At 44.6% G+C, this 23,068-nt stretch overlaps 1 protein-coding gene across 6 annotated transcripts in view; it reads right to left on the reverse strand.

The window, feature by feature from the left end:
• Tln2 (talin 2) overlaps nucleotides 1-23,068 on the reverse strand; it is a 406,415-nt gene that overhangs the window by 290,344 nt on the left and 93,003 nt on the right. The window contains exon 1 of one of the 6 annotated variants that reach the window (XM_087905345.1): nucleotides 5,953-6,158. The exons of the other annotated variants lie outside the window; for them this stretch is intronic. The gene's annotated coding sequence lies outside the window, so the exon portion shown is untranslated. Of the gene's footprint in view, nucleotides 1-5,952; nucleotides 6,159-23,068 lie in introns of those variants that run through there. 6 annotated transcript variants of the gene reach the window in all.

A 23,068-nucleotide genomic window follows, 5' to 3' on the forward strand; every position in this document is an offset into this window, starting at 1 on the left:
GATATAAGAGCTACATAAAAATACACCTGAGCCATCTGCCAAGTAGTGTTGTAATTAATAAAGTTTTGCATGATTATTTGGATCTGGGTAGTTGGGAAACGAAAGAGCAGTTTCCAGTTACACCTTTCACTAGAACTTTCTGAATCTTCATGATTTCTCCCACCAAGAAAGAACGTGTCATTTCACAGGGACTTGAAAACGCCCCTCCATGTATGATTTGACAAAGGTATGTGCAAACAAATACGTGGATACACACGAGTGCATGTGCATGCATGTGCACAAACACACAAACACAAAATATACCTTTTTTTAAAAAAAAAAAAAGAAACTTATGAGATCATTAATTGCATTCACCCATCTCCAACAAAGAAAACGAGGAGGTGTTCACACCAGGAAGGAGCAGGGGGATCTCTATAACCTCATACTAGCATCACACTCCAGGCATACCACAGTACAGATGATCACCCAACCTCTTCCTCTTCAACCTCAACCTGCAACTCTGTAATAAAACTTGGGACCAAGTTTATCAAAAACACAAAGCACCATCATGACTTGCATGAAAATCTACATGAACTCTTAAAGAAAACTGCTCAAAACAAGATCTGCTTGCCATCAAAATGGGATGTGAGACAAGCTGCTACAGAGACTGCACAGCATTCAGCACATGGGTACGGCTTTGACCTATCTCCTGCCTCCCGGAACTGCTGTCTAATTAAGCTGCATGGGCTGAAGCTGGCAATATGAATGAAAAGCCATGTAGTAGGACTTTTGTGGCTGTGGCAGCTGTCTAGAAGCAAGTGTGCACCCAAAGATGAAATCAAAGGACCTAAGACAATGAGGGGACTACCAAGACATCTGGTGAATTCCATCTCTTGCCTGCCAGGTAAATTTTGTCTTATTTGTAGTCGAAACAAAACCCCAGTGAAGTCCAGAATTCTTCAGGCAGAACAGCAAAACTAAAAACTAGATGTCAGCGTAATAAAGCTTGTACCAAAATAACCCAGCAGCCCACATAAAACGCAGACATAAACTCAGAAGGGAAGGACACCATGTGTCTTCTGCATAGGAGAGGGCAGAAATTCATAGGGCGCTGAGGCCACTCTGGTGGCACTAGCCCTGCCAATAAATTTCCAGCATTCTTTTGATATTGCCCAGGCCGCAACCAATAAAGAATTTCAGACAAGATGTAACGCAAAGGCAGGAAGAGATTCCACCCTGACAAGGCTCTGTCAGCCTGAAATTCACATCTCCATCTTCAGGAAGAATTGGCTGCATCTGGTTATCTGTGGCATTAGTCAGACAAGCTGGATTTGAGGATTTCTCTTCATGCCTGACTGACAATTCCTTAGCATCAGAACCATATAACCCTGGTGCCATCCCTCTCTATCCCAGAACGTGCATGGGCACGGGTGTGTGGAAGACTGTGGTCTATCTCAGGGGCTGTCTGTCTCTACCTCCCTAGAAGTAGGATTACAAACACGTGTCATGACACCCAACTTTTTAATCTATATTCTGGGGATCAAACTCAGGCCCTTATACTTCCATGGCAAGCACTTTATCAATCAAGCTACCTTCTCAGCCCTTCCATACAGATCTTGTTTGAAAAGGAGTGTGAGGGCTGGGTTGCAATGAGGCATGTATGGAAGGGGTATGGCATCCAACATGACTGGTATGCGACTAGCTACACACACACACACACACACGCTGGAGGGGGGGTCAGGGATGGGGGTGGGGAAGTCACGGATGCCTAACAAGGCAATGCCAAACATTCTGTGAGATTATTTTAGACTCGGCAGCTTATCCACTGCAAATTCTTATTCACATGACTCTGACATGAAAATACATTAAGAACAAAAATAAACAATAAATAAAAATTCAACCATGTACACAAAGCAGTTAAAACAAAACTAAATGGCAATCCCAGATGCACCATGCTGGTTCCCTCTGCTGCACTGTCCACTAAAGGAAGCACCAACATTAAGGATAATTTTTCCTATACAAATAGCATTGAACCAACCTTTCTAGCATGCATACCTCATAGGACTATACGCATCACACAGATTATAAAACAGATTCACAAACAGGGAGCTGTGTGGTAACCATGCTGCAAAGACTTAAAAGAATAGCTTTGATTCCTGCCCAGGTGAGCCAGAAAGCAGGACTTCCAAACAGAATTGTATTTCACTGCTGCAATGGAGGACGTTTTATGATGGTTTTTACACACTAGTGTCATAATAAATACATTTGTATACACAATACATCCATTTCCTCTGAGTGTAACGTTGGAGAAATTGTAATGTATACAGAGTGGATTGCTATGACGGCGTGAAAATAAACTAGCATTACAAACAATAAAGTTAGAACTTCCTGAGATAACACTGAGCTGATGGCTAGCAACAGCTAAACTAAAATTACCTTAAAGGAGATTAAAATTATGCTGGGGAGGAGCCAGAGAGATGGACCAGTGATCGAGAGTAGTGGCTGCTGTTGCAGAGCCTCAGGTGCAGTTCCCAGCAACTTACAACATCATGACTCTAGTCCTAGGGGTCCAACGCCCTCTTCTTACCGCTAAGGGAACTAGGAAAGCACATAGTGCACAGACATATATATATGAAAGCAACATACCACATAATACAATTATATATATATTTATAATAATACATATATATTATATATTATCTATGTTATATAATATATATGAAAATAACTTGGGCCAGGTATCCACTGCATAGATTTACATACTAGAACCTCCCAAATATCAGAACTATAAATAAACTCTTAGGATTAAAATTACCTTAAATCTTCCACTGTTCAGTAGTTTCATTTGATAGATTAGGAACGGAACTTGAGAATAGTCAAACCCACACATATTCCTCTTACACACAGATCTGTCCCTTTGTCTCCCTCCCCAGAGATTCTAAACTTAACGTTTCTCTTTTCACTGATGTCCACGAACTACGTAAGAAAAACAGCATACTACATATCTGTAACCTGAAGATATCCTAAAGAGGCTCTGGTGTACCATCATCTCCCAAACTGTTAAACAATGGACCCCAAGAAACGAGAACTTCCACAGGAATCTCACACTGGGAAAGAAAAGCCAGATGGGGGACTGGCCTCCAGGAAAGGCATGTGACGCAGTTCTCACAACGCATTAGAACCCCTTGCAAGCTGAGATGGAAGCCCAGACAACAATCTACAGTGGACAGGACCCTATGTTGACCACAGCTGCTAAGACATGCAAAGCCCTGGCCTGTTGTGGGACATCTGCATACCGTCTGAAGACGTATCTGCTGTGCTTGGTGTAATAAAAAGCTGAACAACCAGTTGCTAGGCACCAGGTACAGGCAGAACTTCCAGGAAGAGAGGAACACTGGGAGGCTTAAGAAAGGCAGGGTTGCCACTCAGAGGCAAAGAAGCAAGATGTGCAGGAGGAGAGGTAATAGCCATGAGCCATGTGGCAGGGTATAGATGGATAGAAATGGGTTAATTTAAGTCTAAAGACCTAGTTAGGAACAAGCGTAAGCTAATAAGCCGAGCTTTCATAATTAATAAGAAGTCTCCATGTTAATGTTTGAAGGCTGGTGATCCAAAGATAGTCCAACAAGAAAGCTTGCTACACTGACACTCTACTTAACTTTAGTCTTAGGATGGAGCAATGGTTCAGCTGTTAATGAGCATGTACTGCTCTTTCAGAGGACCCGAGTTCTAGTCCTAGAACCCATATCAGGTGACTCAAAACCACCTGTATCTCCAGCGCCAGAGGGATCCAAGTCCTCTGACTATCAAAGGCACCTGTACTCAAGTGCACATACCACACAGATGCACACATAGGCATATTTTAAAATAATAAGAATAATTTTACTCCATGACCCTAAAGATGAACTTTAGGGATAGGAGATCACTGGGTCTCTTTGTCTCTCTTTCCAATGTGGCTAAATTGAAAGAAAAAAAAATCTCCTTTCTCTCTCTTTACTATATATTGGGCCACTTTAATTGGCTTCTCAGAGATCCCATCTGAACCCATCTTCTTGGAGTACATGAAGTTGTGGCCCCCAACTTCAGTAACATCTTCACTTTCTTCTGGGCAAGTCTCACTCCCCGGGCCTGTGCATTCCACATCTCAGCAGGATAGAGACAGACCTCTTCTCACTGGAGGAGCCAGCCAGGTAGAACCTGCACTCAGGACTGCAGAGGGATCAGTCACAACTCACAACTTGCCAGGTCTCTAACGCTTCAGTTACAATCCCAGCCTTGCACAAAGAGCATGTCCATGTCCTACAGTGCATATCAAACCCAGTATTTGACTCTCCTTCACTATCAAAAGTACACAATCTCCTCCACAGCTGAAGGTCAGATCACGGGTTCACACTGACGAACACACTGACTTAATTAAACAAGCTCATCCACTTAACACAAGGTATAAAACCTGTCAGAGTAAAAAGTCAATTCAGTGCCCTCTTCCAAGCAGACCAAACACACTTTTCAAGGGAATTTTTTTCGTTGCAAGCAATAAATATTTGGACGACGTCTGAGGAGATTGACACCCCATTTCCAGAGCAGAAAAGGTTTTGTGGAGATTTCTATTTCATAACGCCAGGGCATGCTGCAAACAGGCAAGATCAGTCTAATCAAAAGTTTTGTTCTTGAGCAGGAGCAAATCCAGGAAATCCATTCCGACAGGAAAGCAAGGATGATGTTTGTGGACAAGACCAGTCACCCTTGAGAGACACCGAGGGCTGGGAAATGAAGGGTTCTGCTGGGAAAGACTGGCCACAGAAGCACGGTGACCTGAGTGTGTCACGCATGTGTATATGCCTGCCTGTAACCCCAGTACTTCAGAGGCAGAAACGGGATCCCTGGGGAAAGGTGGCTACCGAGACAGGCCAAGTGGGCAAGCTTCATGTTTAAGTGATAGTCTCTGTCTCAATAAATTAGGTGGGGGCTGCAGAGACGGCTCCACGGTGAAAAGACCATGCTGCTCTTCCAGAGGACCAAGAACTGGGTTCACAGCATCTATACCAGAAAGCTCATAACCACCTGAAACTCCACCCCCAGAAGGCCTAACCCCACACCTACACTCAGGGATACACACACGTACACGCACACATGCAAATACAGACACACTCACTAAAAGTAATTCATAAAAAAATAAAATAAAATAATGAAGAAAGCAATCACAAAAGACAGTGCCAATCTCTGGCCTCGGCCCGCATGCAAACACATGCACATATACACAGAGAGGACAGACAGTGACAAGATAATTATGTGTGTATCACACAATAGAGTGCAGAGACAAGATGGGGAACAGCAAGGGAGCATTGGGGTTTCTCCTGAACTCTTAACATACTGCCTTTCTCTCTTTCTTGCTTTGCTGAGTGGAGAGAAGAGGGGTCAGTATGAAAAAGTTCTGGAACATTTTCTGCCCCTAGTAAAGATAGAAATCAGTGAAATGGAGCCTGGGTTGTAACTGTGACAGACAGGGCTCCGGGCCCTCACCCCTACATTGCCTGTGGCTGCGTGATACTGGCAGGACCATCAGTACCTATTCAACACCATCTGTACCTTGAACTGCCCCCTCCCGCCAGCCCCCTGACTGCAGTGCAGACTAGGGACAGAACTGGCATTTATTCAGGGTTCCTCAAGTGCCAGATACTCCTGCCAGACCCTGTGGAGTCTACCACACTGTATTCTAGCACTGGCCCAATACAGGAGGAATGACAGGTCATAGCAGAGGTGAGGAGTAAGTACAGGGTACGTGACTTGTCTAAGCTCACAGAGTTCATCAGCAGAAGCCAGAAAAACACCTAGATCTCCTTCACTGCCCCCCAGAGTACAGGAGGTTGACAAAATTCCTGCATTTACCAGAGGTTAGGAAGGACGGAAGCACTGTGGCTGCGGGAACACACAGAAAATCTCAAAGAGTCAAAACATACAGACATAGCCTCTCACCTGGCAGATAGGCAGAGGGTTCACAGAAAATAGAACTTTGATAGATTCCGGTTTTTAAGCCACCCTGGTGGGCAACCAGCAGAAAAGTTCACCATAAAACAAACATCATCGAGGTAGGAAGGGTTCGGAATGATCTCATGCATTTGTATCCCATCCATTCGGAAGGAACGGGGTTTGGAGGCCCCCAAAGCTGGAAAAACATCTGGAGCAAGGTGCAGAGCGTGGGAGGCGTTCGGTTGCAGCTGCAGGTTGGATGTGCAAAACCGAGATGTTGAGCAATTAGAGGCTGGGACACCAACCAAAGCCACCTAGGAGGAATTAAGAGCCTTAAATGAGGATTTAGAAGAGGAGGCCTGGCGTGACTCAAAGTTTGTGCCTGTGGATGGTCGCTGGAAGGTGAGGCCTTCCCTTGGGAGGAAAAACAGATTGAGAAAAACAGATTTTCTCAATCCAGACAGGAGAAGCAGGCCCCAAACATAAGCTAAGGTTCAGTGCAACACTGCGGAACTTCCCAGAATGGTTTTTCCTTCCAAGAAACAGATACGGCAGACCAATCACATCAACTGCTCCAGAATTCAGTGACTTGCTGCAATGCATGGGGAACTTGAGAATTTTGGACAGTTGCTCTGTACTCACAAGGGAATAATGAAAATTTACCTGTGAAAAGGACCTTAAGTAATTACTATCTATGCTATTTTTAGCTTGTGTGTGTGTGTGATGTGTATCTGTGCCCATGTTTATGCATGAATGTGGACATGCACACAGCACATGTATGGAGGTCAGAGGGCAATATTCCTCTTCTACTTTGTTTAGAAGAAGTCCTTTGCTTGTTACTTGCTGCTCTTCATACTTCAGGGGATTCTACTGACTCCGCCTCTGGGCTCCCTGTAGGAGGTTACAGATGTACACTATCATGCCCAGATTTACACGGTTCTGAGGATCTGAGCTCAGATCCCCACATTTGTTCAGCACTGAAACATCTCCCTAGTCCGCCATACATTTATTAAGTTGGTGTTTGTTTGTTTGTTCTGTTTTTGAGACAGCATCTCGCATATCCTAGGCTGGCCTCGAAGTTAACGTTTAGCTGAGATGACCTTGAGTTCCGGCCCATTCTGCCTCCATCCCCCTTCCCCCCCCCCCCCCCCCCCCCGAGTGCTGGGATTACAGACCACATCACCATGCTCGGTTTACATGGAAAGCATAGAGTAATTCTTATTTTCCCGTTAGCTCTTCAACTTAAGAACATTTCTCAATATGAAAACCAAACTCCTCAAGACCTGAATTTTCTTTTTTTCTTTTTAAGATTTATTTATTTATACAGTATCCTGCCTGTAGGCCAGAAGAGGGCACCAGATCTCATTACAGATGGTTGTGAGCCACCATGTGGTTGCTGGGAATTGAATTCAGGACCTCTGAAAGAGCAGTCTGTGCTCTTAATCGCTGAGTCACCTCTCTAGCCCCCTTGAATTTTCTTTTAACCATGTTCACGGGGTTACTGATAATAAGGACCAGTCAGGAGCAGCGTCTGCAAGCCTCCATTCACCTCATTGGCCCTCATCACAACAGCAGGAAGCATCACAACAAAGGAGGGGATTCTAGGCCAGCAAAAGCCAGGGCAAGCCAGAGTCCAGGCTAGCCAACCAGTCTGGCACCCCAATCTGTAATAAGGAAGGTTTGTAGTCAGTTGTGATCTGCAGTCAGGGAGATGCTAAGGGGTGGGGGAGGACTGAGCAGAGGCAAGGCTGGCAGCGCAGGGGCTGCCCCTTCTACAGTTGACAGTTGAAACATTGCAGAGCACATTTCTGTGGTAAGACACAATCCCAAGACAATGCAGTTCTTGGGAATCTAGATTCTTCTATAATAGTGGTTCTCAACTTCCCTAAAGTGACCCTTTAATACAGTTCCTCATGCTGTGGTGAATCCCCCCACCATAAAATTATTTTGATTGCTACTTCATAACTGCAATTTTGCTACTGTTATGAAGTGTAATATAAATATCTGTGTTTTCCAATGGTCTTAGGTGACCCCTGTGAAAAGGTCATTCAACAGCCCCTGCAGGGGTCATGACCCACAGGTTGAGAATCACTGTTCTAGAACGCTTGAAAGTGGATTGAGTTTATCAGGGTTAATATGCCAACTGGGTAAGTTTCATTTGACACCATAACCACAAGACCATCCTTCACGCCAAAGACACGCCATCTTCGTGTGTTCAGTGGTGCCATTTGACAACAACAACAAAACAAATCTTCACAGCTGGGTTTTTTGAATGTCGACGTTCCCTCACAGAAGGTGGGGCAGGGAGAGCCATGGGACTCTTGCCACAATATCCAGCCAGGTGTAGGCAACTCTGCCCTAATTACACATGGCGCCAGGAAGGGGCTCAAAGCACATGGGCTGCAAGGGCTCTGTTTAGGTAGCCATGCATTCAGGGGCTCTTAGAAGGTATGGTAGGGTAGACATTGTTTACATCTGCCCCGGGGAAGGAATTTTAGTAACACACCACTAAAAAGACATAGGATTCTAAAGAGGTAAATATGATGTCCTGTCCCTTTGTTCACTTAATTATAAAACTGAGGTAAGAAAAAGGCCTGCTTCCTACGGCTGTTAGAAGACTAGCAGTAATTTAAAAAAATGAAACAGGATAAGCCAATGGACAGTAAGTGTTTTTCTGTAAGTGTGGTCTATTATGCCACATGTATGTAAGACACACTCAGTGAAGTACATGGCTAGAAGCAACGAATGCTTGCCGTCTTCGCAGAAAGGTGTCCTAGTTAGCTTAGGCCGTCAGCCTGACACAGGCTGGAGTCACCTGAGATGGGAGTCTCCCTGGAGAAATGGGCCAGAGAAGACTGGCTGCGGGCACGTCTGTGGTGGGCTGCATTCACTGTTGACCAATCCAGGAAGGCTCAGCCCACTGGAGGAAGCACCATACCCTAGGCAGTAATGTACACTATCATGCCCAGATTTACATGGTTCTGAGGATCCAAACTCAGATCCCCACATTTGTTCAGCACTGAAACATCTCCCTAGTCAGACAGACATTTATTAAGTTGGTGTGTGTTTGTTTGTTTGTTTCTTTGTTCTGTTTTTGAGACAGGACTCTGGATGGATGAAAAAGGTCCGCTAGGCACAAGCCTGTGAGCGGCCATGCAAACACATTTCCTCCGTGGTTCCTGCTTCAAGTTTCTGCTTGAGTTCCTGCCCTGGCTTCCCTCAGCAATGGACCAGAACCGGGAAGTAGAAGTCAAATAAATCCTTTCCTCTTTAAATTGCTTTTGGTTGGAGTTCTTTATCACCAAAGAAAGAAAAGTAGAACGAACAGGGGAGGAATCCAGCGCTGCAGCAGAACCACTGCTCTGGTGAGCAGAAAACAAAAGCTGACGAGGAAAGCCTACCCCACATAACGTTTTTACCACTAAAATCTCCAGGTTCCAAGTCTGGAACAGCATTGTCAAGAAAAGTTTAAAATAGCAAACAAAGTTATAAAAATTTCACTCTATTTTACTGTTTACTCAAAGTCGAGTTACCTATTTGTTTTTAAAAAACATTTCCCTAAATTTCCTCCTGAGTTGATAATTTTTTAAATCACTTCCATATCACCTCCTTTTAATAAAAATGAACTTATGCTCAATAATCATGTAAGGGAATTAAATACTTACAAAAAGGAAATATGAATATCTAATTATCTATTACTGTGAAAAGATCTCATGACCAAGGAAACTCATAAAGGATTTAACTGGAGACTGGCTTACAGTTTCCGAGGTTTAGTCCGTCATCAGCATGGTAGGAGCATGGTAGACCTCATGGCTCTGGGGCAGGAGCTGAGAGCGACATCTTGAGTCACAGGCAGAGAGAACTGGGCCTAGCATGGACTTTTGAAATCTCAAAGCCCATCCCTAGGGAAATACTTCTCACTCCAACAAGGCTGCACTTCCAAAGCTTTCAAATTCTTTCAAATAGGGCCACTCCCTGGTGACTAAGCATTCAAACAGATGAGCCTCTGGGGCCATTTTTACTCAAACCACCACAAGCCCATTCATTCATCTCTAGCAAACACACTACTTAAGCCTAGGGAGCTACTATGGGCACAGCTTCTTAACCTGTGGGGTAAAGGATTGTGTACTCAATGTGGAACCCATTAAAAACAAAATCTGACAACAGTGAAAGGTGTGTATGGGGCTAGAGATGGGGGTCAGCAGTTAGGGCACTTGCTGCTCTTGCAGAGTATCAGAGTTCTGTTCCCAGCACCCACATCAGGTGGCTCACAACCATGTGTAACTCCAGCTCCAGAGGATCTGAAACCCTCTTCTGTCTTCCTTGGGCACCTATGTACATATGCTCAGACAGACAGATATACACACATGCACACACACAAAAGATATAAAGTTTATAAATTCAAAGTGACCAAAACATAATTCAAAAAGCAATACAACGAAGGCGAGATGTCTCTGGCAACAGCTGCCTGAGTCGCCTCACAGCTTCACAGCAGCGTAGGTCCTGAGCGCGCCACCCACTCTGCACTGCGGAAGCCATCAAGGCCACCCAGCACCGGCGTGCACTACCAAGAGCTCCTTGGCTCGGAGGAGAGACTATTCAGGGTTGTGAACTTCACTAGGTTACTGTACATGCGAAACTTCCTGAACCCACAGGGACAGATACAGGAAATAAAGACCTCACCCTCTGAGAGCGACATTCCTTGGGACGTGTCAAATTAGTCTACTTTGAATGGGCTCGTGAGAGAATGTTTACTTTTTAAGATTGCTGTTTGAGCAGCTGACTTGAGCGCCAGAAAACGTGCTAAATGAATTTCAGTTTTGAATTAGGATAAAATTACCAGCAATTTCTGAAAATACTTTAAACATACTTCTGCCATTTTGTACCTAGTATTTATGTAAATAAGCATCCTCAGTATAGACGATTATAAAATCAAAATAGCAAACATCTCTGAAAAAGTGGTAACGACATTCCCGGTCCTGACCCATAAAATATTCAACAGATCATTCAATTCTTTATGTTAAAAACTAAATAAAAACATCCATTTCACTGGGCAAATTTGCTCCCAACTTACTAAATAGTATGAATCACAAAAATATTTTTAAATAAATTTTGTGATAGTATCTTTTATACACCTATATTTCATGAGTGAAAAGGGTATGAATAGGAAAATCTAAGATGATCTGCTATAAAGTATTCATATGGAATCCTCTGAGAGATTGCCTCAGCCAAATACATATATATGTATGTATGTGTGTGTATTTATATATATATTCAAACATTTATAGCAAAAAAGTTGACATTTTACCATTGACTAAATGTAAAATAAACTGCCTGTTAAAAAAAATTTATTCAGAAACCAGAGAAATGAGTCAAAGGTTAAGAGCACTGAGAGCTCCTGCAGAGAACCCAGGTCCAGTTCCCAGAATCCACACAGCAGCTCACAGCTGTCTGTAACTCCAGTTCCAGTGGATCTGACAACTTCTTCAGGTCTCCATGAACACTGCATGCATGTGGTATACAGACATAAAAGCATGTAAAATATGCACATAAAATAAGAAATCATTTTTAAGAAATATAGTATTAAGCCAGGTGTAGTAGCACATGCCTTTTATCCCAACAACCGGGAGGCAGAGGCAAGCAGAGCTCTGTGAGTCTGAGGCCAACCTGGTCTACTTACTAGATTCCTGGACAGCCAAAGTTATACAGTGCAACCCTGCCTCAAAAGAAAAAATAAAACAAACTATTCAAAGTGCTATAGAATACAGAAAATTTCAAATTAAGAACCCTATGTTCTGCTGATTGAGCTATCGGGCATCCCAAGTATTTTTAATTAAATTACAAATCTGCTTCTCAGGTGCAATAAGCAGTTTGGGGCACATCTTTTTAGAGCACCACATCCCCATAAATTGCTTAGAAGACAAAAGAGCATCACTGTGCCAGGAACAGCTTGCTAAAGACATCTGTGCCTCGCCTGCCTGGTACTGCTCCATCCTTGGAAGACAACTCAATTGCTTAGTAAGCATGCCATATTTTATTATGCTTCAATTACACAGTTCCTCTGATCAACCATGTTAACATTTAATTACCATGCAATTAATTCAGGGCGCTAACACAAACTCAGGGGTATTTCCACTTTAGCCACAGAAACCATCAAACAGCTGACCCAGAGCCCACCTGACCTACCCCGGCCTATCTGTATTCTGCCTCACTGGGACTGGTCTGCTCTGTGCTGAAAGACGACCTTCAATGTGAAGGGTCTAACCTCAGCTTATGCTGAGGTTGCCAAAGCTGGACCAGCAGTGGTGCTGCTGATCCCCAGCAACTACACAGTGGGAGAACGATAACCCCAGCACTAGCAGGATGAGGTGGGCACAGACTCTAATATTCAGAATGGCAAACGCTACTCTTCACAAATACAGCTCACATAACTTAGTCCTTAACCATCCAGCCTGAAAACAACCCTAAACCATTATTCCATTGAAAACAATCACTTCAACACCTAAAAACTAGTAAGGATAACATCTTCCAATAAAGCAAGCCTCTGACTACATTTATCTTTTTAAAAATCCTAAGGTTGGAGAGGTGTCTCAGCTGTTAAGAACACTAACTATTCTTCTAGAGGACCTGGTTTCAGTTTCCAGCACCCATATGGCAACTCACAACCATCTGTAACTCTAGTTTCTGGGATTCAACTCCCTCTTCCGGCCGGCACAGACACTGTAAATACATGATGCAGACATCCATGTAGGCAAAACCCTCATACACAAAAGATAAAACAAGTAAATAATTTGGCTTAATTATCCTGGGGCTACGGAGGTGGCTTAATGTGCTAGAGGAAGTGCTGTGCAACCCTTAGGACCTGGGTTCGAATTCTCAGGACCTACATGAAAAGTCAGGTATCCATGAATGTGCATATAACCCCAGTGAGGGGAGTAGAGAGGGCAGAGATGGAATGTGTCTGCTGACTGACAGCCTAGGTCCAAGTTCAAAACTCTGTCTTAAAGAAATCAGGTAGAGAACAATAAAGTAGGATCCACTTCTGGCCTCTGTACACATGTCCATACACTACACGTACATATACTCATATATACAGACATGAACAAGTCAAAAAATAAAATAACATGACATCCTTCAGTTGCTGGGATGGTTCAATAGGTAACGGCCCTTGCCAAAGCCTGACATCATGAGCTCCACCACTGGGCCGTGCTGTGAGATAATCTCTGTGTACACTATGAATATCTATTCCTTCACTGGTTAATAAAGAAGCTGCTTTGGCCTATAGCAAGACAGAATAAGGCTCGGCGGGAAGCCAAACTGAAAATACAGAAAGGAGAAGGACAGAGTGAGGGGGAGATGCCAGTCAGGCGTCAGAGAAGTAAGATGCTAGAGAACAGGTAAAGCCACGAAGTCACGTGGTAAAATGTAGATTAATAGAAATGGGTTAATTTAAGTTGTCAGAGCTAGTTAGTAATAAGCCTGAGCAATAGACCAAACAATTTGGAATTTAATATAAGCTTTTCTGTAACATGAGGGGCTGGCGTGTTGGGGTTTTTGTCCCGCCCAGTATCCCGCAGCTGGCAAATCCCAAAGAGAAATCATACACAGGACTCCATTAGATTATAAACTGACTGGCCCATTAGGTCAGGCTTCTTATTAGTCCTTGTAACTTATATTAATCCATTATCATTATCTATGTTAGCCATAATGGCTCAGTACCTTTCTCAGTGTGACAGCTTACATGTTGCCTCTTTGGTGGTCTGTGCAGGAATGGCAGAGGGAGCTTCCTGCTTTCCAAAATACTCCCAGTCTCTTTGCTCCACCTCTACTTCCTGTCTGGCTTTCCCACCTATACTGCCTGCCTGGCCAATCAGCGTTTTATTAAAATATGATTGACAGAATATAGACAATTCTCCCACACCACTTTTCTGGGATTATTTGGGACTAGGTGGCTGGGACAAAAGAAAAGCTTCGTCTCTCATTACAGAACCCTATATAGATGGTAGAGGAAGTGAACCAACTTGTACAAGTTGTTCTCTGGTCTTAACACATGTTATGTGTGTATACACACACACACACACACACACACACACACACAATCCTTCGGCTGTTTCATACCAATTCCTGGATCAGCTCTCCGGGGAAATCCTAGGTTAAATTGTTTCAAGTTCCCCTCTAACAATTTTATCTGTGCACTGGAGCTTTGAAATTGTCTTTAAGTTAAAAAGTAGCCTTATTTAATTGTTTCCCACTAGTAAATAACTAAAAACAGCTTACTTCACATATGCTAAGATGAACATATACACAAGTTAAAAAAAAAAAACAGTATATGGGCGGGGTGCAGAAGGGGAACTGTACTTTCTCTGTACACTTTCCAGGAAAAATAAGATCCATTTGAGTACCACGCTGTTCCATGGACTTTGGAAAAGCTCTCTCTTACACTCTGTAACAAGAGGAATCGGTTGTTTTAACTTGGGGCCCTCATGTGTGACTCGGATGGTTATTTATAGCTACGAGGCCTGCTTCTGCTGTCTCAGAGTGTGAGGCCCTAGGGAAGGTCATCCTAGAGTCATGCTTGTTCCAACCATGTTGATAGTGTGGAATTCCCTAACGTGGGGACGGGCTTGTTTTCACCTAGGACTGTTCCAGAAACAGCCAAAGGGTCTCCTAGCTGGAGGGCTCTCATCTCATTAGTGCCTGGGGCTCTAATGCTAGTCTGTAAAGCTTGGCTTTGGCCATTACACACTTGCTCAATAAACATCTACTGTGCCCCTTCTAGCTGCGAGGCACCATGGGAGTCTGTACGCCCCAGCCCACTCAAGTTTCCTCAGAAATGAGGAAGAGTTGGACATGAGGGCCTGGAAACACTGGCACACACTCATAAAGGCAGAAGACAGAGAGGTGGCTTTCTCTTGAGACACTCTACTTAGCCAGGTTTGTGTGGGGCTTTAAAAAAGAGACATGTCTTAGGAACTTCCACTTCCACAATGTAGATCTCATTAGGGCCAGATCTTCGTGGTTCCTGCCCATTGTTTTCCTGCATCTAGAACAATGCCTGCCAAAAAGCTGATACTCACCAGGTTTCCATCTCATGAAAATACTGAAGCAACCTACAACCTTAGACTGGACACTGATGTCACCATCATGTAGCAAGCTTCAAGGCATGGAGTGTACCAAGTTCAGGTTACTTGAAAAGTCAGCCACGCCTTCAGCCCCACTCCTTGCCTACAGAGAGACAGCCCAGACTCCAGACTGTTCCAGACTAAGCTGACCTTCTTTGACCACCATCACCCCCACGGCGGATATGATTTCTTTAGTTTGGTCCCTTGTGTAGACACAAATGATTCCAGAACAGAGTAGGTGGGAAGGAAAGACTGACTTCACATTTCATAAACATTTACTGTCTATGTATAAAACACACAGACCCAGAAGTGCAGCTCTAAGGATTTCAAGAACTCCAGCCTGGGGCCGCCAGGCAGATGATAGGGCTCTATCACCCTAACATCAATTCGGGGTGGGGAGCAAAGGGCTTCCAATGGATAGAAACCGGATCCAGGCAGGAGTTCCAGAAGATTGGCTAACAGAAGGATTCTGTGCTGATTATTAGCATGATACTAAAGGGTTCTTTGGGGGCAAGACTTCAGAATGCAGTTAAGCCAGAAGAAAGAGCATTTCTGCATATGGATGAACACAATGCAGCTACTAAGGCAGTGGCTCTCAACCTGTGGGTCACAAACCCTTTGCAGTCAAAGGATCATTTCACAGGGGCCTCCTAAGGTCATCAGAAACCACAGCTATTTACGATTCATGACAGTAGCAAAAATACAGTGATGAAGTAGAAACAAAACTAATGCTATGGTTGGGGGTCACCACAACAGGAGGAACGGTATCACGGGGTTGAAGCGTGGGGAAGGTGGAAAACCATGAGCTGAGGTACGATTAACTTGTTCAATAACAGGAGAGGAGAACAGAGTGGGAGAACCAACCAACCTACTTTAGAAGGGGCCTGGTAGCTACAAGAATCAAGTTTGGGGTTTTGCCTTCAAATGTTCATTATTCAACAAGGAGGACAGTGTGGTGCCATTCAGAAGATAATCTAGCAATAAGCGAGAAAAAAAAAAGAGTCAGGTGTGGCAGTACACAGCTAGCTATAATCCAGCAGTGGGGAGGATGAGACAAGAATATCTCCTGGAGTTACTGTGGGCCATTCATGGTGCCTGGCAGATATAAGGGACACAGCAGATGTTTATTAAGTGAGTCCCTAACTACAAAAGCCAGACTTTGCACACTACTAGCATTAGAGCCCCAGGAACTGCACTTTACCAAGCAAAGATGAGAGCCCTCCTGCCAGGAGACCCTTTGGCATCTCCTTGAGTTGTGGGTCAACCTGGGCTACACAGCATGTCTTTGTCTCAAAAAAGCAAAGCAAAGAAATCAAGCAACAGAACACTTGATTCCCCTCTGTATGCTGTGAATACACACTGGTTAATAAAGAAACTATCTTGGGCCAGTACAGAGGAGAATAGAGGTAGGTGGGGAAAACTAAACTGAATGCTGGGAGAAAGAAGGCGGAGTAAAGGGACACCATGTAACCACTGCCAGGAACAGACATGATGGAACCTTGCCGGTAAGCCACAGCCACATGGCAATACACAGATTAATAGAAATGGATTAAATTAGGATGTAAGAGTTAGTCAATAAGAATCTAGAGCTAATGGGTCAAACAGTGTTGTAATTAGTACAGTTTCTGTGTGATTATTTCAGTTCTGGGCAGCCAGTAACAAACAAGTGACTGCCCCTTACAACAAACACTAACTACTTCCTTCTTATTTTACCAGTACTCTGACCCCTCTGCAGCAGCAGAGATGTTTTTAGGTGGGTGGGTACACTTGGGAGGGGCATGGAAGTCAAGAGGAGGCAAGGGATCCCTAGACCTAGAATTACAGACATTTGTAAGCTGCCTGATGTGAGTGCTGAGAACTGAACTCTGGTCCTCTGATGAGTTACAAGTGCTCTTAACTTTAAGTTTGATTTATCCTGGGTTCACTTTTCCATACAGTACAATGCCCAGATCAGGCTTTACCTCTTCTGTACTGATGTGCAACTGTCCTAACATACCACGCTGAGAATCTCACCTCTTCCCCTCACTGACTAATCCTGGCTGCTTTGATGAAAATGCATCCCACACTACAAAAGTGTGGGGTGTGTTTCCAGACACTCTAGTCAGTTCCAGGGACCAATGTGTTCATCTTTACACCACTACCCTGATCTCTGGAGCTTTAGAGAAAACCTTCATGTCAGAGAGTGTAAGCCCTCCGTCTTGTTGTTAGCTGTAATTGTTGATGCTTCCCTGAGTCCTTTGCACTTACATGTAATGTAATCCTAGGACTGGCTTATTGATGTCTTCCAGGAGTGTAAACAAGGAAACATCACTTCCGTCATTCGGGAACATACTGACCCTGTAGATTGATTAGTGGACAAAACATCCTACCGTCACTAAGTCTTCCAATCCATAAATACATCGTCTCTCATTTAAAGGTTCTATCCATATTAAGAACAAATAATAACAAAATCTAGAGCTACCGTATGTATCATGAAAGAGAAAATTGCCCATCTCTGTGGATAAATTACAGCTTTCCACAATCATTTCACAAATCTCATTATGTGTAACAGATTTCAGCTGATGGAAAAGGGAAACCTTGAAACCACGCGGCTCAAAAGGCAGACACGCAACCCAAACCCAGGCCCTCTTCTCTAACTCAGGTCCCACCAATTTTGATCCTGTGAGGCTCACAGAGAACTAAGACTCCAGCGAGGCCTATGGGAGAGACAACAGCTCGGGAGGAGAGAAGCATTCAGCTACAAGATGGGCACTTGCCCCTGAAGCCGCAGGCAGCTTCCACGTCCCTGAGCAAGCCGACTTGAAAGAGCAGGAGGAGAAGGAACGAGGCAGGGAGCAGAGAAAAGTAAATTCAGACCCGGAGGAAAAAATCCCTCTGGAAAAGCACTAGCTGGAGCTAGGCCAGGGGAAGTGGTGGGGCAGCTCCTTGGGGTGCAGCTGAGAGCACACACCTGGCTGCAAAGACTCCTGGGACAGTCCCAGGCAGAAAGCCTGAGGAGCAGGGGTCGGTGGGGGTGGGGCGGCGAGCAACTATGATTTCCTTCTCACCCCCCAGAAAATCATTTGTGTGAGGTGCTCTGAGGACTGTGGCAGTGAGCAAGCGAATCGCTTGTCCCAAAGTCGCTCTTGAGGGCTGTGGCGGTGAGCGACTTGTCCCAAAGTTGCTCAAAGTCTCTGGTGAAACAGAAGGGAGGACGCCAACAAGGCTGCAATAAATGGGAGAGGTATCTCAGAGTGGAAAAACAGCATGGAGCCCTCAGGTGGCTCAAGCAGGCAGAGATGCTGCTACCACGTGTGATACCGTGAGTTCAGTCCTAGGACTAACACGGCGTAATAGAAGAACCAAGGCCAGCAAGCTGCCCTCTGCCCTCCCCTTGGCATGTGTGTGCGCACACATAATGAAATAAAAGTAACTGAAAAGAAAAACTGCATTGATAGGGTCACACTCTGTGGGTCCCAGGTGCCTCCAGAGGGTTCAGATCTTGGTCTGGTAGAAGGACCAAGGACCCATTCTTAAGAGGCTGGCATCCTTGGTTTCACTTCAGTGGGCGACTTCAGCAGTTTTCATCTTTTTCCTACACCTTGCAGACTATAGCGAACATAGATGACTTTTGTAATAAAAAGCAATAAATCTATTTTAACAGCCATAAAAGAAATGTGTTGACTCTCTTCGCAGCTCAGCTTAGAATCTGGCCATATAAATCCCACGCACCATGGATCAAAGTGGCCAGGTCACGAGGCATGAAGCGGTCACCCATGGAAGAACGGAGAGCTAATAGAGTCATATTGAAAATGCAGCCAACAGACCTGTAAAGTCAGACCTTTGGAGCTTTATGAAATTGTTCCCCTCCAGCCCAGCGCTGGGCTCTGACAGCTAAAATGAAAGGCTTTGACTTCAGGTTGTTACCAAACACACCAGTGCGAGGAAGGGAAGGCAGAGGGCACACGAAAGCAGAGAGGGTCGTCTATCCCCGGGCCTTTCGATTTCATACACTTGCGTATTCACAAGTGGCAGATCTCACAGCTTGCCTGTGTGCTCCCGTTTCCAAATTCCATCCCAAATCTGGTTCCAGAGCCACAGAGGAGGCCTCCCTCTCCTCTCCCACAGCTGGCCCAGGAATCAACAGACACATCGAGTCTTTACTTAACTAAAGATAGGGCTGTGGCCGATTCTGGAGTCAAGGTGGTTCTTTTGTGAAAGCCAGTTTAAGATCTCACTTGTCACAGACCCGGCTTCTGACACTGACCATAATGCCCAGGGCCTAGGGCAACTTGTCCAAGGTCAGACACAAGGCAATAGAGCAGGCTTGCCAACCTAGATTTTTCCCTATCTAGGCAGTTCCTTTTTGGAAACTTCAAAACCCGATGATGACGCCACTAGACCCTCAGAGGAAAGTCACCCACCCTAGAGTCTACTTCCTGACAACTTTGTGCTTTAAAGGCATGCGAGAAAAGCTATCGAATACAGTAAATTCGAGTTACCATGTCTTTTCCTAGATGTAAGATTGCATATCAAAATATTTCAGAAGGAAAAAAATGGTGGGCAGCTTCTGAGGAAGAGGCTGACCTCTAACCTCACATGTATATAAATTGACACAATAAATATTAAAATTAAGAACAATAAATAAAGACTGGCAAGCTCTTGCTTATTATCCCTTGATATCAACAAGTACCATAAAATCCTGCTGAGTGTAACTGCGTGAGGAAAAAAGAAAAACAGCTTGTAAAGTTCCACTCACAACTCATTTTCCCTCTCCCATTCCAAGCAACCTGTAAGGCTTAGGTCCTGCAGAATAAGCGTAGTCACTTCTGCAGTACCTATGTCCTTCACAGTAGCCAGTGGCCTCACCACTCGGGAGGTTGTGGAAGGGAATGCCCCCAACCAGAAGGAAAGCTTCCTGTGGTCATACATGCCTTGCATCCCAGCATTGGGGAAGCAGAAGCAATGTCAGAGTGGTCTACATAGTGAGTTCTAGGACAACCTGGGCTACATAATGTTGTAGAATATTATTTTAAGGTGTGTTACATGTGCATGCTGTGGAACATTTGTTTAATGACGTAAAGATATGTTGCTTTTGTTTAACCCTGTTGCATTTGTTTAACTCTGTGAAACTGTTTCTTTGTCTGTCTAAAACATGTGATGTTCTAATAAAGAACTGAATGGCCAATAGTGAGGCAGGAGCAAGGATAGGCAGGGGTGGCAAGCAGAGAGGATAAATAGAAGGAGAAATCTGGAGGATGAGGAAGAGGAGCAAGATAGATCAAGGAGGGAGGAAGGAAAGGTGCACAGCCAGCCACAGAGTATATGAGAATGAGTATACAGAAGTAAGAAAAGGTAAAAGCCCAGAGGCAAAAGGTAGATGATATAATTTAAGAAAAGCTGGCAAGAAAAAGTCAAGCTATGGCCAGGCATTTGTAGTTAAGAATAAGCCTCCGTATGTGATTTATTTGAGAGCTGGATGGTGGCCTCCAAAGAACAAAAAGTCAAGAGTCAAAGAGTAAACAACAACAACAACACAATAAGAAACCCTGTCCTGGAAGGGAGGAAGGATGGAAGGGAGCGAGGGAGGGAGGGAGGGAGGGAGGCCAAGCAAGCAAGTTTCATGTATGGAGAACACCCAAACAACAAAAGGTATCAAGCATCCTTATGGTGTCTTCCTTTGCTATAAGCCCATGTATTATAGTCGGGGGGGGGGGGGCTCATCCCAGCCCCAGGCATCCATATTTGGAATACTGGACAGAAACCCCATTTCAAGCCCCCTCCCCTAGGAGTTGCCTTAGTCCAAACTCCACCTCTGAGAAAGCCCGCCAAACAGTGACTCCTCCCTCAGGGAGAGTAAAGACCACTCCCACAGGCTACTTAAACTGTCCCCCCCCCAGAAAATGAACACATGGTCTCCGGGTTTTGCGTGACCTTCCCTTTTCTCTCTTCCCCTCTCCATGCTTTCCCAGTGCCTCCAGGGAGCATTGCATTAAACATGGGCATCTTTTATTCGGTCTGATTTGGTCTGATTGGAATTATTTGCATTGGCGGAGAGGCTCATTCTAAAAAAAAAAAAAAAAAAATCCTAACACCATGGAGGATGGAGATTATGGGGGTAAGGGGTCTTAATGACCAATCATGAGTATTCTCCCTCAGCTGGAGGCCTGTTTAAGAAATTCAAGCAAAAAGAAACACGTTTTGCCTGCTCAGGAACACTGAGAACAAAGACCAGGCAGAGCCCTGAGTCAGCCAACCCATGGCCTCACCCACTTCTGGGCCAGGTGAAAGCAGGGGCAGAGACAAGGCTCCTTTCCGAAACAATGAACAGAAGGTGGCTTACCTGTTCCAAGCTCTGCCATCTCCCAAGAAGTGGGCATTTGTGTTCCATTCATGGGCCGGTCTGTAACATGCCCTGTAGCACACTGCACTTTGAAGTGCACGATTTCTAAACCCCCAAACTTGCACAAGATGCATTTTTCAGTGGCACTGCTGGAGAGAAAGAGAAGCGCTCTGCCAAGACCGCAAGCCCCCTGGGGTGACCGAATTTCAAACAAACAGAACTGTGTTGACATATGGACCATGGTGGGGCCTGCACACTCTGGAGAAAGGGCCAAGAACAGTCTCTGATAATTGTTCTTAGACAATGTTATCTTTCTTCAATATCTTCAAGGGCTCAAGAGGAGATGCATATTAAACAAAAAAGTTACTTAGTTGAGGAAGGTGGGAGAAAAAAAAAAACCACCACCACCACCAAAAAAACCATTTCTTTCCCAATAAGGTTCACCAAAAGAAAGATTTCACTCCAAGTAGGCAAGGACGTAGCTCCAAATGGCCATCTGGGATACTCTGGTCTTAAACACTGCTAAGAGAATCTTATTCAACAATCCTTACTTTCTCAGCTTATTTAGGGTTAACTATACAAATCTATTTAGGAATTAAGGGTCTAAGGGCAAGTCAGATCTGCCCCACCCCCTTGGATGGGGAGAAAAGACTAGTCATTGGAAGTTGAGTATCGCGGAGGGCACACTAGAAACAATGGAAATCTCTTCTTCAGCCCCTCACATTCTGTGCAGTGACAGTGGTCAAAAGGCCCCTCTGTGTTCCTACAGGAGAAAACAACCAACAATCCCCACTGATCTGGGCCCATTCACTTCCTCTCACTGGAATGGCGATCTTGAAAGAATCTAACTGTGATGCTCAAAGAATGTGACTGTGCTGGGGACAGAATTCAATGGCAGAGTGGCAGCTTAGCCTCTGCATGGTTTGTGCTTCCATTTCTAGTCTCCCCCCCCACCTATATATATATATATATATATATATATATATATATATTTTTTTTTTTTTTTTAAAGAAATCTTAATCACTGAACCAAACGGCCAAATGGTACTCTCAGTGTCTCTGTGCTGCGTTTGCTAAAAGAGGCCTAGCTTCAAGCCAGACCTAAGCTATTTCTCTGTTCAACTTTCATAATAGAAAAAAAAAGAAAAAGAAAAATCCCAAGATGGGTGTGTTGGGTGGCACACTCCTTTAATCCCAACACTGGGGAATCAGAGGTTATTAGATCTCTATTAGTTCAAGGCCACCCTGGCTCCCCACCACCCAAAAAAATCAATAAGTAAAAATGTAAAAAGTAGCATTCCAGACAGTAGAAAGACATATTGCAAATATAACCCACAGGCCTGGGAGGATCAGGGTGGCCATGCTTAGCTTCAGGTGGTGTCCACATACCTCCATGAACCTAGTAGGCGAGGCTGCCATTCTGTCATAACAGGTGCACAGGTAAAGCAAGAGTCCGTCGTCCCCCCTTCCCCCGCCCCCCGCCGTGCCTTGCACTAGGCGTTCTTCAACAATGACCTGGCTGGGCGGTTGGGGCGCACGCCTTTAACCCCAGCACTAGGGAGGTAGAGTCAGGTGGCTCTCTGTGAGTTTAGACCAGTCTGGCCTACAAAGCGAGTTTCAGGACAGTCAGAGCTATTACACAGAGAAACCCTGTCTGGAAAAACCAAAAACCAAAAACC

Source organism: Myodes glareolus, chromosome 4 (genome assembly GCF_982192425.1).
Source record: "Myodes glareolus chromosome 4, mMyoGla1.1, whole genome shotgun sequence".
Taxonomy (NCBI): Eukaryota; Metazoa; Chordata; class Mammalia; order Rodentia; family Cricetidae; genus Myodes; species Myodes glareolus.